Genomic DNA, 14,141 nt, shown 5'->3' with positions numbered 1-14,141 from the left:
AAGGTAGCCTTACACCAGTGCGATACTGAGAGAATCTTCCAATCTGGAACGTTTTCCAAGTACCTATACTATAGATTATTGTTAAATGAATGAATTCTGAAATAACACTAACTCACGTTAAATTAGATATCATCGTAATTCGTAAACGTTAAAATAATCATTCCAGCAATAACACGACGGAATGCGTATTGCGAACTGAGGATCGCGACATGTAAACACTCTTTGCGGGTTGTTCGACAATATTGGGTTGACCGGCCAACGTTGGCGGTCAAAGTATGAAACCGCCAAGTCACCTGTACACGTTGGGCTAGTTCGTTGGCTCAATGCATTGGGCGAACGTGTACACGCGCTATAACCCAAACAATATTAAAGTACATTTATCGACCTCTTCTCAGACAATAGTTTCATTTTATAAACGATACAAATTTTCCAAATACGAGACAAACAAATGTTCCGCAGATACTTTTTAAAGGTGCCACACCTTGTGTTATCTTTCAGGGCTATAAAAGAAGCAGTTCAAGTCAAATGTAGGTCATTCACTATCCGAACGTTGAACAGGAGACACGTGAATCTTTAGCACTAGAAAACAACCACTGATTACGAAGCCGCTCAAGTGGTGGTACAGCAATCAAAAATGTGACACTGTGATGTTGGTCGGCAACTAAACGTTCGACGGGTTTTCCAATGGTTCAAAAAATATTCTGCATATACTCTTTACAGATGCCACACCTTGCGTCATCTTCCAGGTCTATAAAAGAGACAGTTCAAGCCAAATGTAGGTCATTCATTTAACGTTGAAGAGAACCCACGTGAATAATTAGCACTAGAAAACTACCACTGCTTACGAAGCCGCTTAAGTGGTGGTACTGCAATCAAGAATGTGACACTGTGATGTTGGTCGGCAACTAAACGTTCGACGGGTATTCCAATGGTTTCAAGAGACTGGTGGCTTCATCTGGAGGTCTAGATCAGGGCAACGACGCTGCACATCAGAAAGACACGATCGCTTTATGGTGCTGCCAGACGCAAAGCTCACATCAAAAGTTAATGTACAGCGCATCATCTTTTCTACCGACACACGACGCTATCAAATATTTCTTCCTATGGTAGGAGAGGGGGTCAGTTGAATTCGAGAGCGGCCGAGGAACATAATTTCATCTGTCAAAGTGACAACTTTACTTACTGACAGCTTGAGCACGTTTTCGAAATGGATGATACTTGTCGCCTATTGCTGGATCTGTTGGACAGCTCATCCTCAGATGATGATGCCGCCAACTATATAATTATAAATGCTATTTATAAACTGTTTAGATTTTAAACAATCTGCGCGTAAATAGCGCATTTTCACATAACCTGACATAACCTCTCCGTCGAATCAGGAAATTCGCAGTTCGCATGCCGATCGACGAAAGCGACATATAATAAATTATTGTAAAATAAGCTCACGTCGATTTCTAAAAATGTCGAAGGCAAAGGCGGCAAGGACCAACACCAGGGCAGGGAACGAGAAGAGAGCACGAGAGCTGACGAGAGCAAGCCAGATTACCCAGTAAAACAATTGAAAACAATCAACAAACGAACAAACTAGAAGCTTCTCTATGTAGGTTTCGGGCCGTCCAACTTTATCAAAAAACCGAATGATATTACCAAATAAACATACTGAGTTAAAAATATGATTAATTTTGAAAGGGCGAAAATTTGTTTACTTCAAATTCAAATATTGATTATATTTATATTTTAAATATATGTTAAGTATGTTTGCCAAATAAAGTTTTTTTATGTTTCTAAATTTACTAGCACACATGACGATATGAGCTAACATAATAAATAAGAAATGCATTATTAGGCTGCTTATGTCATGGCTGTCAAAGGGAACACGGAACGTAGTTGGTAGCTCCGCAATTAAAATGACCCCCTCTCCTTTTTACGGCGGAGAGGGGGACGCATAACTTTTCAAATATCGCGTCGGGAGCGGTTACGTAAAATAAATTCGGTTAGCGAAGTTCAGAACCACACTTATAGCGCGTTATCTTTTTACGTGTGTCGGGTCTGTATGGGATTGTATGGCGAGCGCTATTGTGCTTTATATTATCTGTTGATGTGAGCTTTGCGTGTGGCTGCACCATTATTGTCATAAGATTTTGCAATAGGTTCGATTTTTGTGACGCCGAGTGTTGAGCAATTCCTGAGAATATTTGGAATAAACAAAATATAGCCGTCACGGGACTCCTGGCAGACGTGAAACATCGAAATTGATTTTTTATTGAAGAAAGAGAAAATGAAAGAAAACAAGATTTTGTATTTTTGATAGTAAAACAATTATTTTTAAATCATTTAACTTAGCAAAAAATGCATTTCCCGTTTCAAACACGCGGAGAATTTTTTCCATCGGCCACGGAAAAGACAAATATTTTCAAACAAAAATGTGGATGGGAACGACCCCAATTCGAATGTTTAAGCCAATGTTTGTGGTAATGTTTGAAGTAATGTTTTGGAAACGGTCGCAAGTGACGCTACTTTAATATTAATATTCGACGGGTAATATTATTTGATGATATACACTTGTGATTCATTTCATAACCAACTTCGTTTTGGAGATGGTTTTCCTTCTGAACGTTGTCCGAAGAAAACTTTATTAAATTAATAATTAAATTTGATCCCAAGTTTCACCGAAGTTTCCGAGAAATGTTTGTAACATTATATGGACTTGCGGGAAGTGCAATAGAACTGTATTTAACTAAACAGCTCGGGTGTCTACGTGAGGAGAATAATTATTCTACAGGGTGCGGAGATTCAGTTGAAATGTGTCGGTTTATCGTACACTTGAAACAACAAGGTTCCATCTGCCATTTGCATAAAATTGATATATTGAGGTTCAAAGTTTGAATCCCGAAAAATAACTAAAACTTAACATTTATGAAAATAATTATGAAGAATGTAATGTAAAATTTTATTCGTGTTGAAAATTCAAATACAATCGTTCTGCATATTCACTTTTCATAAACTTAGTTTTTTAATTTATATTTTTTAATAGAACTAAATTTCCATTCTTGATCATGTGCGTTTCATCACGCCACTACACTTATGTCACAAATACTGAGATAAAATAATTTACTGTCAATTGAATAACTAGATCTCATATAAGAAAACTTTAACACCGCGATCCCGCCGAATTAAGACATTCGTCTAATTAATTCTTAATCTATTTGACTGTGCTAAATTCGTTGCCTTGCCCGTGACAACTAAAATCACAGAGTGAACACTTTCGGAAACGCAACCCGCTCGACTCGTTCCTCCAGTGTTGCCCTATTCATCTACTGATTAATTAATTAATTAGTTAGGAAATAATTTTCTTGTAAGTACAAGAAAACAAAAATAAAAATATTAAATCAGTTAAGTAACTGATTCGGATTGTCCTGCGGCGGATCATGTTACAGAGCAGCGTTTATTATATTAGTGTGAGTAAATAACAATTATAATATGATTTAAGATTTTCACGGCCAAAAGTATTTTTGTTATTTGTTTTTGGGGTGTTATGCCGTGTTGCGCTAACTCCTTCTTTAGCCAACGTTTCGGACAGCATTGCAGTGTCCATCATCAGGGCAAATGTGTTATTTGAGGTTGTGTTAAAATGTAACACTATAAACCCAAAAACAAATAACAAAAAAAAACAATTATAATATTTATAATTTATGTGTGTTATTAACACTGCTTCATAACATGTTAAAATAATAAATAAAGTGTTTTAAGTAGATTTTTTTCGCGTAATAATCTGCGAAGTTAAATAGACATATTTTAGATGGGGCTTTAAAGAGAGAAAAAAAAGTAAGAATTTTGAGGCAAAAATTCAACTTTGGCGAAAATGTCAGATGGAACCTTGTTATTCCAAGGCAACCTTATGTCTTTCTGTACGAGTGTCTTATAAGGACAAACGAAGCTAATGGAATTGCCAAATGGAAGAAATCAGTTGCTGACGCTTTATTAAGGGATTTTAGTGAATGGCATCACTGATGTGTGTATTTCAGATCTGCAAGAAACTAATACGAATGGAATGAAATGGAATGGGCATTGAGCCAGCAGTTAATGTTGTTTTAGTGAAAAAATAATTGAATATTACGATCAAACACTTTGTGTTATGTTGTTGGATGAAACAAGTCAAATACTGTGGACACCGTAGAATGAAACGAAAAATTAACACCAACTCATTTATTTATTGGAAATTTTGTAAAGCGCCGCTTTTGTGAGATATCACCTCAGGGGCTCTTTAAAGTTGATGCAGGTATTACAAAAAATATATATATTGCAAAAAAAAGTGAAATTAAGTTTAATAAAATGAAGTACAAGAACACGTGATGAAGTACACGAAAAAGTGACACGAAGATAGAAGATGGAGACTCTGCAGCAAGAATCCTAGGTGGTGAAGAAACTGGACCAGCTGCTGCAGCGAGAGAGTCCACCGCGTCCACCAACAGTGCCAACACGAAGTTTGTCATCCATCCAGGTATGTATTGCTGCTAATAAAGCGCTGACACAGTATCCTCACATAGATAACAGACCTTGGCAGCACCGCTGTGACGTTCGGCGAATTCATTCATCTACATGTAATCTTGTCCTGTGTAATTGTATTAGTGGTGCATTGTGCCCGCAATAAAAAGCGATGGTAGGGATAATAAATTACCGTGGGCTTAGCGAAACACTTATTAGGGCCTTCAAAGTTTCCGAGAATTCCGTTTAAATCATCTGCCCTACCTACAGTTACCGATCCTCGTCCCAAGTTCAAGTTCAGCGAATTTCGAATATTTTTTAGCAGAATTTTCGATTATTCACTTTTAACACTTCTTCTTCTTCTTCGATGGCGCTACAGTCCATATCGAGCTTTGGCCTCCTGCAACAGTCGCCTCCAACTCCTCCTGTCCTCAGCGGCTGACTTCCAGTTTGTCACCTGGAGAAGCTGTGCTGCATCCCCTCTTACCTCATCTTCCCACCTCAGTCTGGGTCTTCCCACTTTTCTCTTTCCACCTGGGTGACCAGTCAGAATTCTTTTTGGGACGCGTGTATCCGGCATTCTCTGTACATGCCCAGCCCATCTCAGCCTGAGGAGTCTCATGTGTGCAGAGATGCTAGGGGCCTTATATATATTGTACAATTCTATATTGTGCCGGATACGCCACTGTTCGCCCTCTTTCACGGGTCCACATATTCTTCTCAGCACCTTTCTTTCAAAAGTATCCAGCATTTCAGCCATCTTTACCGTCAGTGTCAGCGCCTCACATCCATATGCCAATACAGTTCTTACAATGGTCTTATATATGGTTATTTTGGTTTTTCTGTGGACACTACGTGACTTAAACACTGGCAGCAAAGAGAAGTATGTTTTGTTGGCTGCTGTGATTCTCCTTCTGATTTCTGCTGGATCCTCATTGTTCTCTGTCAGGCTGGAGCCCAGGTAGGTGAATTGATCGACCACTTCATATGAGTAGTTGTCTTTAAATAGTGCACTACTTCTTCTTCTGTGTGAGGGGTTCCTGCTCTGTACCATCATTTTTGTTTTGTCACCATTAACTCGCAGTCCTACTTCCCGCGCCGCTGTTTCTAAAGGGTCGAAGACCTCCTTAATGGCTGAAATTGATCTTCCGACAATGTTGATGTCATCCGCATATCCGACAACTTGACTGCTCTTGAAACAAATATTGGAGCCAGTGTCTATTAGTGTTTTTCGTATTACATGTTCGAGCACAATGTTGAAGAGAGTGGGAGCCAGACTGTCCCCCTGTTTAAGTCCCTGTGATACTGTAAATTCTTCCGACAATTCTCCGTCTATTTTGACCTGACATCTTGAGTCTGACATTGTGGCTTTTATGAGCCTAACCAATTTAGGTGGAATCTGGAATTGTAGTAGTATGTCATATAGACACTCCCGATCTATGCTATCATATGCTTGCTTGAAATCAATGAATAGTTGGTGTATGTCTATGTCAAATTCCCAGCACTTTGCCAAGATCTGTCTGACGGTGAACAGTTGGTCTGTTGTGGATCTACCGGTGCGGAAGCCTGCCTGATACTCTCCCAGTAGGTTTTCTGCATATTTATCAATTCTTTGTTTCAGTATCATGGTGTAGATTTTATATGCTGTGCATAGAAGTGATATTCCTCTATGATTTTCGCATTTTAATTTGTCACCTTTCTTGTGAATTGGGCATATTATGCTTATTTGCCATTCCTCTGGGATTTTTTCCAGTGTCCATATTTTAGTTATTAAATTGAGTAGCAGATTTCTCAGATGCTCATTTTCATATTTGAACAACTCTGCCGGGAGGTTGTCTTTTCCAGGTGATTTGTTGTTTTTAAGTTTCTTTAGTGCAGCATTTATTTCTTGCATTGTTGGTGGATTCGCTGATTCTTCATTACTTGATTCAGTGGGGATGTTGATAGGGTGACTTCTCAGGTCGCTATTAGGGTTGAGAAGTTTATAGAAGTAGTTTTTCCACACTGTTTTTATTCGTTCTTTATCTGATATAATTGATCCATCAGCGTCTTTGCATAGTGTTGTATTCGGTTTGAAACCCTTCTTGAAGAAGTTTACTCCCCTATATGCTTCTCTAGGATTATTATTGACAAAGTCCTGTTCCATTTTTAGCAGTATATCATTCAAGAATTTTCTTTTCTTTCCCCGTATCAGCTTACTCGTTTCTTTTCTCGCTTGTTCGTACGCCTGTCTTTTGTTTCTTGTTGACGTTTCCAAGTACTTCTTTCTGAGTGTATTCTTATCAGCTATCTTTCTTTCACACTCTTCATCAAACCACGGGTTCCTGGGCTGTCTGGGCATGTTTCCGACACTTTATTTATTTTTATTTATTTATTTATTTATATTTTACATGTATATTTACAGAATAAAAATATCCATTAACAAACATACATTATACAATCATAATTGCCTAATTAGCAATTTAAATTTAGTGATGTGCAGGTGGAAAATGTCGATGTCAGAGGCTAGTGAGTTAAGAAGGCTTATCATTCTTCCGAGAGGCATTGCTGATGGTAAGTTAGTCCTACATCTCGGAAGAATGAATGGTTTGTGTCTACGCGCTCTTGCGAAGTTATCAGGGACGTAAAATAAAATTTTATTCAAAATTTCTGGATTGTTGATGTGACCGTTCAACAAGTTATAGGCCATCATCAGCAACGCAGCTTTCCGCCTGTTGACAAGACTATCGATACCTAGCATTCCGGAAAGGAAGGCTGATGGGTATAAATAGGGATAGTACCCGAAGTCTCTAAGATAAAGATAACGTAGAAACTTCTTTTGTACTTTCTCTACCATAGAAGTGTACGTTGCATCCCCTGGTCCCCATATTATTGAGCCACTTTCCAAAATACTACGTACTAGGCTAAAATATAGCAAGCGAACCACGGCAGAGCTGCAGAAATGCCTGGAGTTACATAGCACAAATCCAAGCATTCTCAAAGCCCTGCTGCATATCGTTTCAATATGAACGTGAAATGTTAAGTGTGGGTCAAAGGTTATTCCCAAATCTTTCGGTTCAGAAATATGTTTAAGAGAACATTGGGACATCCTATAGTTGTAATAAATCACAGTGTTTGCTCTAGTATAGCACATTATGGCGCATTTCTTAAAATTAAAACCTAATTTGTTAATTTCACTCCATACCACGATAGCATTTATGTCTCTCTGGAGCTGTGCGCAGTTTTCTAAGGTCCGGATTCTTAAAAATAGCTTCAAGTCATCTGCAAATAACAAAAATTTCGCAAACTTTATAGCATGATGAATGTCATTAATAAAAAGGGAAAAAAGTAAAGGACCAAGATTAGACCCTTGAGGAACCCCAGAGTTTGTGGGAAAGTACGACGAGTTAGAAATACCATACGTTACGTATTGCTGTCTACTTGATAAATAGCTTGCAAATAAATTTAAAATTTTTACCGAGAATCCAAAACGGTCTAATTTATTTAAGAGTATCAGCGGGTCTACGGTATCAAAAGCCTTTGCGAAGTCGTTGTATGAGACGTCAACTTGGTTACTTGATTCCACTGCTCTTACAATTGCTTCTTTTATATCATTCCAATCTTTTTCGAGTGATTCTTGGGAGTTCTGCTCAGTGATCTGATTTGGTAGGCTATTTAAAAGGGCGTTGTGATACTGCTCTTTGCCTTCTGGTGTTTTTAGAGCTTCCGTATTGATTTTTGGAATAGTTGGTGATTTTCGTGTCCTGTTGTTTGCAATTCGGCTCCTATAGGTGGCCACCACCATGTAGTGGTCTGAATCACAGTTGGCACCCCTATACGTTCTTACGTTTGTGATGCTCGTTGCCCCCCTTCTTTCTATCAGGACATGATCAATTTGGTTATGGTGTCTACCATCTGGCGACGTCCAGGTCCGTTTGTGTATGTCTTTTCTTGGGAATTGAGTCGAGGCCACTATTAGGTTTCTTGATTCTGCGAAATCAATCACTCGGGTTCCGTTATTATTAGCGTGCTTGTGTAGACTGTTTATTCCTGTAATGTGTTGGAGCAGAGGATCCTGTCCTATCTTGGCGTTAAAGTCCCCAATTACCATCTTAATGTCGTTCGATGGTAATGTGTCGTAGACCTGTTCGAGTTTCTGATAGTATGTATCTTTCATTATGTCCTCTTTATCTTCCGTTTCAGCATGTACGTTGATCAATGTTACATTGAAAAATTTCGTTTTTATGCGTAAGCTGCACATTCTTTCATTAATGGGTTTAAAGTCTAATATGCATTTTCCCATTTTCCGGTCCACAATGAAGGCCACTCCGAATTTATGATGTCTTTCATTTCCACTATGCAGTATCGTATGCGTTCTTGTGTCAAATGGCTCAGATCCTATCCATCTGGTTTTTTGCACCGCCATTATGTCTATTTTATATTTCGTCATCTCCCTAGTGATCTCTCCTAGGGCTCCACTTCTATACAGCGTCCTTGCGTTCCAGGTAGCTATTTTCAAGTCCTTATTTCGTTCGCCGGGTCTTTTCCTAAGTTCAGTTGTCGTCCGAGGCTCTGTGTTAGGATTCGTAATAGCGTTGCTTTTACAGGGAGAGGTTATTAGCCTCTCGCCCAACCCCCTACCAGGAGGGCCAGGGTTTTTCTGTAGGGGTTTCCATCCCTTAGCTGGGGGGTTCCGGTTTTATGGCGCCGGAGATTCGCCATTCATCCTCTCCTATCTGCTATGGCTGATGGTATTGCCATTGGCCACATTGCCCAGGGCTCGCGGGGCTTAAGAGACCACTCGTGGACGCTAGGAGTAGGACTATTGGTAGTGTTGCTGATGGAATGCAACAGTGGCGTTACACGGTATTTGATGAGTGACACATTTTTCCCAGCAAAAAATGCGTCTCCGTGACCCTACCAAACTTTGAGCCCACTTCACTTTCACTTTTACACACTGCACTCTAATCACATTACCATAAAGTTCTGATTACTGGTTTTTAAGTTTGTTTAAAATGTTGATTGACTGATTTAAAATTTTGTGTCCAGATATAATCCCTTCCGGAGCTCTAGCTGAAATGTAACAAGTTTCGATACCATATATTGATAATGAAAGATTTTCTAACATCTCGGCTGATGTATTTATCCAAATGACTGGGAAGAATATAGAAGGCTACGGCTTACAGGGGCTTTACTGTTTAACAGTAAATTTCGGATCTTCCCAATTCCCTGTGAACGACTTCTGTCGTATGTATCATTACTATAATTGAAAAACAACACTGTAACGTGAGATGTATGAATAAGTACGGATCATGCTACTCTTATGTTTATCTTTACCAGCATTCAAATAATGTTGGTAATTGTGGCTCGGATGACTGATGATAATATATTATCTCCCTTTAATATAATTTATGTTTGTGCATTCCTCCACCCATTTACCTGTTACCCAATTTCCTGTGCTTGTCTGACAGTGTAGAATACCTACATACCTACGTGAGTGACATTGCAACAATTTAGTATAACCAGTCTGTTAAAAAAACGTGCACATTTTAAGTTCTCCCCTAGTGCGTTTAATTTGAGTCTTTTTCGGAAGCTTGCGTATTTGCAGCAAGACCAAGGTTAAATCAAAATCCCTTTGAAATTCTAACTGGTAGCAACAGCTACCCCAATAGTTGTGTCAAATAGTATAAAGGCATCTTATTTAAATTGCTGCTCTACTGTCCTCTTCTTGTGCAATCAAACACAGATAAATAAATTGCAAAAAAATCAAAATAGAGGCATGCAAGCAGTATATAATTGTAGTAGGTATTCTAAGATAATTATTAAGCATAAAAAACTAGGTTTGTCAAATGTGATACGGCGTTTAATTTACAATACCGTAATATTTATATTTAAGCTCAAAAATAAGATGTTTCCGAAATACAATGTACGAGTATAAGAGATTTTAGACTTCCGAAAACAAATTTGTCTTGAACCCAAAATAATTTCTATTTTAAGGATTTAACATTTTCAATGAATGCTTTTCGTGGGTTATGCCTTATGTGCTGTAACGTCATCAGAAAAGCAAAAGAAATTTACTACTCAGAAAGAATTAAAGTAAGTAACAATAATCCCCAAAAATTATGGGAAATACTTAGAGAAGCCACAAACTCGCAAACTACAAAAGAGAAACAGAGCATAAGTAAACTTTCTATTGATGGACATATTTTTGAAACCACAAAAAATCCTAAGCTCGTTGCAATTTTTTTATTAATATCGGTCCAAATCTTGCTTCTCAAATTGCCCAGAGCGGAATCACCCAATCTACCGATACAGTGGTTCAAACAAATAACATAAATACAAAATTTCTATTCCAAACTGTGTCACAGGAAGAAATTCTCAAAACAATTAATTCTCTAAAAAACACTTTTTCTGCTGGACGAGACAAAATTTCAACCAAAATCCTTAAAACGCTGTCTTCGGAGATTACATTGCCACTAGAATACCTTATAAACCTAAGTATTACACAGGGCTACTTCCCCTCTAACCTAAAACAAAGTATCGTAATTCCCATTTACAAATCTGGAAACAAGTCAGATATCAATAACTATAGACCAATTACTTTACTGAATAGCTTGTCTAAAGTTTTTGAAAACCTTATTAATACACAACTTTTAAAATTCATCGAGAGCCATAAAATACTTTCAAAAAATCAATATGGTTTTCAAAAAAACAAAAGTACCTCAGATGCCATTGCCAGGGTGACAGACTTCATTGTAAAAAGCCTTGATAAAGGAAATAAATGTATTTCAATCTTTTTAGACCTCTCTAAGGCTTTTGATACAATATCACACTTTAAACTAATTAAAAAACTTGAAAAAATCGGCATCACGGACAAAGAGCTAAACTTCTTTAAAAGCTATCTAAATGGACGCAAACAACAGGTTAAAATACATAATACCCTCAGTAACCAGCGCTCAACTGACTATGGAATTCCACAAGGAAGCGTATTGGGACCAACTCTGTTCTTACTGTAAATAAACAACTTTTGCAACCTTGAAATTGAGGGAAGCATTGTTAGCTTTGCCGATGATACTGTCTTACTGTTTGAAGGCAACAATTGGTCAGCTGTATTTAAAAAAGCTGAAAAAAATATTAACTTAGTTAAAAAATGGTTAGATATAAACACGCTTACCCTTAACACGAAAAAAACAAAATATATCACTTCAAGCATCAATGTTGCAGGCCAACCTAATGATGATTACTCCATAAAAATACATAACTGTACGAATTCCAATGTATGCAATGAGTGCCCCTGTATAGAGCGAACTCCACAGATGAAGTACCTCGGCCTCACCATTGACCCATACCTCAAATGGAATATACATACTCAGATCATTGCGAATAAAATTAGGAAAACAATACATTTCTTCAGATCCGTAAGGAACTTCCTTAACTTACAAATTCTAAAAACGATTTATTTTGCATTAACCCAATCTATCATTGAGTATGGTATCATTGCATGGGGAGGGGGTACTTCATCAGCTCTAGATCCTGTTGAAAAGGCGCAGAAAACAATTATGAAAATTATTCGCAAACTTCCTCAAACTGCAAACAGTAACTTAATTTTCAACATAATGAGAGTATTTGATGTTCGACAGATCTATGTAAAAACTATCCTCATGCATCTCTTTAAAAACAAACACGTGCTTTACGAAAAAAAACTAACTTTAGATTTACGCGTAATTCGAACAAAGACATGTTGCAAGTTCCAGCACTTTCTTCCACCTTTGGTCAACGTAGCTTTGGCTACTTTGCCACAAAGATCTCCAACATGCTCCCGGAAATTATTAAAGAGAGTCAAACACGGAAAGAGTTTTAAAAAAATGTTAAAATTTGGATTTATTCAAATGATGATGACTGGTGCCCTCACCCAAACGCCTTGTCATTGACAGTTATTGCAGTATGTACGGTGCTAAAACTTACTATATATGTATTGTGTAAATGCAAACAATAATGAAAAGTAACCAAATGCCTTGTCACAGTGAGTTATTATAGTATGTATTGTGTTTAAACTTTTTCTACCTGTATCTTCAATATGTAAACAATAATGTAACCTAAAATAATGGATTGCTGTATGGGAACCCATATTAAACATTTACATATTAGCAAACCATAGACAACATGGAGAAATAATTAACTAAAAATTCTGCCTCAATACAGGTTCGCCTAGTGAGGCAGGTTATGCACAACCTAAAATATAGTATATTTTGCCATTTCTATATAACACTCTTACATTCATATATATTTTTTCTTATATTAGAAACTGCCGTATTATTGTAACATTATTCTTTCAAAAATTTCATTGTTTCTAACTGACATATAATTATACAACTTATTAATGACATATTAATAAGTTGTATAATTAATTTATTTATTTGATGAAATAAATAAATTAAAAAAAAAAAATGATATAAAGAAAAAGTTTTAGATGTAGTGTAAAGTGTGCCTAAATGTCATAGAAATGATTTGTTTGTAGTTAGTAAAGATTTATAGTAGATATACAAATTTTTTTTATAATTTAATAAAAACATAAATATAAAATATATTTACAGTCAATGATAAAACTACAAATTGATACGCAGACTCGATTTGCGAATTCAGTATCTAACTGAAAACTAGCTTCTTACTAAGTAAGACTAACCTTATCGAAATTCATGCGAGTATTAATAAGTGAGACCATTATGTACATGTTTTGTTATTACCGAGCCGGTGTCAGAACGAAATTACAAAGGCATCAATTGCACGTATGTACCTACTAATATTACCAACACTACCAGAATTATACAAGGACGGAATTACATATTTACGAAATTACACAGAATTAAACGTATCAACATTAAACACATACTAGATGTAAACTTTTTTGCTGCCACTTTTTATTATTACAAATAATCTAAAATGCAAAGTACCTCGCTTTTGTTGCAAAATACCTCACTTTTGTTGTAAAATACCTCGTTTTTGCTGAAAAGTAACACCGCCCAAGATTTCACAAAAAAAATTACGAGAATTTCGTCAAAAATACAAATTATTTTGTACATAATTATTAGCTCTTTCAAAGATAAGGCTTTATAAGGGATAAGATTTATTTATAAAATTGTTTTATTTTATTATATGTATCTCTGTTGAAACAAGCCTTTATCCACTACTCGTATGTGTTGAATTTGTATCACTTACTATCGTTAAATACGTCTCTGAGATTAAATAAATACATTTCTGCAATGCAATTTTAGTTCGTTTTCACTGTCGTAAGATATCATCGGCGCCGTGGCTTAGTTGGTTAAAGCGCTTGTCTAGTAAACAGGAGATCACGAGTTCGAATCTCGTCAGGGCCTTGCAGAAGTTGCAGTTTTTTTTTCATTTAATTTTTGTTATATAATTATTAAATATTAGTTACAGTAATAAACTGCTGACAAACTGCTTGAGCAGTTTAGCGGGTATAAATAATAATAATAAAAATAAAATAAAAAACAATTGGAAAAATTTATGAAGATTTTTAACCTCTCAAGCAAATTTGTTCGGTTTTATAGACAAACCACTATTATCCGTAAAGTCAATCTGTTCGCTTTTGGGAACAGTTCATATGGTCTCAAACAAATCGTCGTGTCTCACTTACTGTTATAGAGAGAAATATTATC

At 36.7% G+C, this 14,141-nt stretch overlaps 1 protein-coding gene and 1 non-coding gene across 2 annotated transcripts in view; one reads left to right on the top strand and one right to left on the bottom strand.

Moving 5' to 3' along the window:
* The window catches only part of LOC149411346 (retinal guanylyl cyclase 2), a 290,198-nt gene that overhangs the window by 195,722 nt on the left and 80,335 nt on the right, over positions 1-14,141 (bottom strand). The gene's annotated exons all lie outside the window — the stretch shown is intronic.
* Positions 13,765-13,838, top strand: TRNAT-AGU (transfer RNA threonine (anticodon AGU)). The gene has a single exon. It is a non-coding gene; the product is annotated as a tRNA-Thr (tRNA).

The sequence above is a fragment of the Hesperophylax consimilis genome, chromosome 26 (genome assembly GCF_061612785.1).
Source record: "Hesperophylax consimilis isolate HC1 chromosome 26, BYU_Hcon_1.0, whole genome shotgun sequence".
NCBI classification, from domain to species: Eukaryota; Metazoa; Arthropoda; class Insecta; order Trichoptera; family Limnephilidae; genus Hesperophylax; species Hesperophylax consimilis.
The sequence above is the reverse complement of the archived record's forward strand: the minus strand, read 5'-3'. Positions and strand labels throughout refer to the sequence as shown.